Source organism: Nesoenas mayeri (genome assembly GCF_963082525.1).
Source record: "Nesoenas mayeri genome assembly, chromosome: 1".
Lineage (NCBI taxonomy): Eukaryota > Metazoa > Chordata > Aves > Columbiformes > Columbidae > Nesoenas > Nesoenas mayeri.
In genome coordinates this window covers 209,717,772-209,722,760 of record NC_137541.1, presented here as the reverse complement: position 1 = coordinate 209,722,760, position 4,989 = coordinate 209,717,772, and positions in this window count along the sequence as shown.

The following is a 4,989-nucleotide window of genomic DNA, read 5'->3' as shown; positions in this document are numbered from 1 at the left end:
CCCGATTGAAGGTTGGTCCAACAACACAATGGGAGCAACAGATGAGGACTGTACAGCTCATTTGATTTTCAACCATCTGCTTGTGTGAGCCATGGATTCTGCTCAGCAAGGAAGGAAGACCAGTGGGTTTAACTGTGTGGTCATGTCCCTGTGCAGACAACCCATGGGTAGAACCTTGGATGACCATGGACAGAACCTTGGGTGACAGACCTCTTCAGGGCCCAAGACACCCAGCACAGGCAGCTCTCCTGGATCATCACCCAGCAGCACTCACATCTCAGCATTCTGAAGGAAGGGAACAATTTGTTTGGTTTCAGAGTTTGGGATGCTTTCATTCCTCGCTCGGTCTTCCTATTCAGGATAGACGTGAGGAAGAAATTTTTTATGATGAGAGTGGTAAATTACTAGAACAGGCTTCCCAGAGAGGTGGTGGATGAACCATCCCTGGAGACATCCCAGGCCAGGCTGGACGGGGCTCTGAGCAACCTGAGCTGGTGAAGATGTCCCTGTTCATGGCAGGGGTGGCACTGGATGAGCTTGGAAGGTCCCTTCCAACCCAAACTATTCTAAGATTCTATGATTCTGTGACTCCTGGAAGAGCGGCTGGACTCATCTCCTCTGTGCTTGAGCAGTCAACCTGAGCTCCTGGTACAACCAGTGAAGAGAAATGGCACAACTCAACTCATCCAAGGGCCAGAAAATCACCCCCAAAACCAGCATTAACCATGAATTACAAAGGAGTAGGGGATAGGCTCAGCTTGGTACCAGGTCACTGACTGGTAGCAGGGAGGGAAGGAAGAGGTCACAGTGGCAAAGCATTAAGTTGGGAGCTGGATAATCTGGGAGATGGAGAAGGTAAAAGGGTTGGTGTCATTCCCCTGCATTTATTGCAAGAGCTGGGTTTTGTGCAATCAAAAATTCTTAAAAACTTTTCACGGAAAGAGAGCACATAGGAGAGAGTCACCATGACCCCACATAACCTTTCTGACTGCTTTAAGGCATGAATCAATTAAAGCAACCACGGAGCAAAGGTTAATCAGTAGCAAGTACATCTTAAGAAATACGTAGCCTTTTAAAAAGCAATTGTTCCTGCCAATTTTCCCTTTCCCCCTTTTTCTAAAGTGTCTTTTATTTCTCCAGTTCTGGAGACCTTCCAGAATAAGTTCAGTGATTAAGAGCAGCTGCTGAAAGGACCAGACTGAATCAGTGTGGCAGAGACGACTGGACCCGTTATTGTCACGGAGACTCGGTGCCGTACAAATATCTCGGTGACTGAAAACCTTGCAGGGGATTCCAGCCTAATTAGAGCAGACGGGGGCTGGAGAAAAAAAGGACTTGCTCACAGTTATGTTGGAGAACAGAGGGAATGAAGTGGGAGACTAAGGAAGGGACTGAGTCAAAAGCATTTCTACACAAGCAGGGAGACTCCAGCCTGAGCGTGAGGGCAGAGGGTAATGCTTCGAGCTGCTCCCGTGCTGTGCCCTGTTTGCAGATATGTTCCTCCTCCTTCTTGCACCCAGCCGTGGAGCTGACAGCAAAACTGACCCCATGGGCAGCAGCCACAACCTCATTCACACATAGAATCATAGAATAAGGATAATTTTGGTTGGAAAAGACCCTCAAGATCGAGCCCAACTGTTAACCCAACCCTGGCACTAACCCACGTCCCTAAGAACCTCATCTATGTGTCTGTTGAACCCCTCCAGGGATGGTGACTCCAGCACTGCCCTGGGCAGCCTGTTCCAATGCCCAACAGCCCTTTGGGGAAGAAATTGTTCCCAAGATCCAACCTCAGCCTCCCCTGGTGCAACTTGAGGCCGTTTCCTCTGCTCCTGGCGCTTGTTCCTGGGGAGCAGAGCCCGACCCCCCTGGCTCCAAGCTCCTTTCAGGCAGTTCAGAGATCAGAAGGTCTCCCCTCAGCTCCTGTTCTCCAGCTGAACCCCTCAGGTCCCTCAGCCGCTCCCATCACACTTGTGCTCCAGCCCCTTCCCCAGCTCCATTCCCTTCTCTCAACTCGCTCCAGCATCTCAAGGCCTTTCTTGTTGTGAGGGACCCAAAACTGCCCCCAGGATTCGAGGTTTGGTGCCCAGCACAGGGACGGTCACTGCCCTGGGCCTGCGGGCCACACCAGTGCTGGTACCAGCCAGGTTGCTGCCCTTCACCCCTTTCCTGATGAGGATGGTGGCTTTTTTGTTTGCTACCACAACGATGTTTCCCTCTCCACGTTATGGCCCCAAAAGCCTTTTCTCGGCATCAGACCTGCAGAGGACCAGTCCCAGTCCCTCACAGACTACTCATGGACTGCACTGACTACAACTCACGGTCTACAACTGCCTGACCAGCAAAAAGGACCTGGGACAGGAGGAGAGAGAGTCTGTCCTGTTCCTGAGAGCAGGTCCTCCTCATGCTTAACACAGCATCTTCCCTGGAGACACCACAAAGATTTGCAAGGCAAACAATGACAGCAGAAAGGGACCAATATGAGAGCAAGACATGAGCATGTTCAATCTGTTTGAACCTGTAAAGTATCACTCTTCTTCTATCCTTCTTCCTGGAGAAGACAAGAGATGCAGCAGATGCCAATGTCGTGGTGGGGAAAGTCACAGGGAACATCGGCCAAGGCCACCCTCTGTTTACTGGGATCTTATCAAACACCAACCCCTCAGCCACCGAAAACCGGCCAGCTATGGCTCCTCCTTAAATGCTGCTGTGAGAGAGCAGGGTCCAGCACATGAAGAACAGAATAAGGACAAGATACTAAAGAGATGAGGGTGGTAAAACCTGGCCCAGGTTGTCCAGAGAGGTGGTGGATGCCCCATCCCTGCAGACATCCCAGGCCAGGCTGGACGGGGCTCTGAGCAACCTGAGCTGGTGAAGATGTCCCTGCTCATGGCAGGGGTGACACTGGATGAGCTGTGAAGGTTCCCCCAACCCAAACTATCATCCTATGGTTCTATGAAGACTATTCCAAGCTGGGACTTTGCTGCTGGGCAGGATGTGCTCCATGTTAAAAGGAGGCAGGAGCAAATATGTCTCAGCTGGTAGGTGACAACTTCTGAAGCCATCTGCACACAACGAGAAATGTTTGCCTGACTGAGGGCCCCTGGGCTCTCACGCAGCAAGGAAATTAAGTGCATATTGTCAAGGGGCCACAAACATTTTAAAGAAGCGTTTACTCTTATATTTTGGTTAATATTTTATCACAGTAAGCACGACTGTATGGTAACAACTTGCTCGGAGGCCCTTCATAGGCTGCAGGTAGTTTCACAACAAGCTACCACCACCAGATTTAAATAATTGAATTTCCATCACCAGAAATTACACATAAAGCTCAAAAGACACCACCTGGTCACCTCCTCTGTCCAATGTCACGGTATAAGAAAGTCACAGGACCGGTCGTGAAACCCAGATTTGCATTTCTCTGCAAATATTTCAAATTACTCTGGAAATCTTTCACACTTTTTAAGCATTTCAATACCAAAGTTGGAAAGGAAGCAACAGCTTTGGCTCCCTTCACGTTCAGAACACTTTTTTAATTAAAATCCAGTTGGTCTCATGGTACACTATGGTCTTTCTTTTTTCTTTCTTTTTTATTGTTGTTGTTGTTAAATGCAGCTTAAAAGCTTTGAGCAGCTGTAGGGAATTTCTTCTTCGGTTCTCTCTTTCCCTTCCACCTGGTATCATGTGCTGGAGGGTAAGTCCTGAGAGATGCTATACTGTGAGATCAGGATTCACAAAGACAATGCAGAAGTGAAGAGGAGGTGACACACAGCATGGGCTGGACCTCCAGCTAACCAAAGTCCGCATTATCCAATGCAAAGTTGGTCTCGTGCCGGTCCCCAGGTTCATATCAGCTGAGTGCCGAACCCTAAATTAAATTTCACTCTTTCCTAGAAGTGAAAATTCCTCTGTTTTACTGCTAATTATGGCTGTGCCTACAAATAACGTGGAAGTATTAGGATAATAACAAGAGACTAAAGCCGAGGCCAAATCCTGTTTTCAGCTGCTCTCCCAAGAGTGGCCCATCAAAACTCCCAAGGTGACGTGCAGCGACGGGGCAAACTATGGACCAGGGAGTTGTTTCCAGTCTTCCCAAACAGGTCCTGATTATTTACAGCTGTTCCCAGATGTTACACTTCCACGGGCTATTTGTTCCCGAGTCGACCTCCCCGTTTCACATGCTCAGTGAGCTCAGGGGAAGAAAGAGAGAGGCTCCTTTCTCCCTTTTTACTATGGAAACAGCCCTTTATCCCAAGAATTGCAAATGCTCGGCCGCCGTTTCCCTCCCACCGCCACCCCAGCTCGAGCTCACATCTCATCCCACCTCCCGATTTTCCCCTCAACAGGTCCCAACCAACCCATCCCACACAGACCCCGAGAGCGAAGCCAGATTGCTGAGCATCTTCTCCCTCCCCAACCAGCCATCAGAACCCCCCCACACTGCTCACAAATCACCCCTTTCACTCCCCTTTTTGTTATCGGTTCTCCCTATTTTCCAGCTCTTCGGGCTTTGTTTCTCACTGCAACCCAGGCAGGAGCCGGGTCGATCACCCACTGCCGCATCTCAACTAACACATTGAAAAGTCCGAAGTAAAGAAAGGAAAAGTCAAAGAAGAAAGGAAATGTCTAAGAAAAAAAAAAGGGGAAATCAAATAAATTCCCCTCTCTCCCCGTAGTTCTAACTTTTAGAGCAGGCAGGAAAGAGCAGGCAGGGATGTATTTGAGTAGGCAGGAGCATCTTTAAGAGTTAGGAGAGAGAAGAGGTAACTCACCTCGCCGGGACGCACATGGAGGGGTTATCTTTTGCTTCCTGCCGCACCTGGGTTGCTGTGTCCTTTGCTTGTGACACTCCGGGACCTGAATGGTGACACCGCTGTGTGACACCCAGCATTAGAGAGGCTGCTGGAGCCGTCCCTCCCACGGTAGGAGGGGCCACACAAGGGCTTAATAAATTCAGTCCCCAAGGCTGGAAAAATTAAAACCTCATCA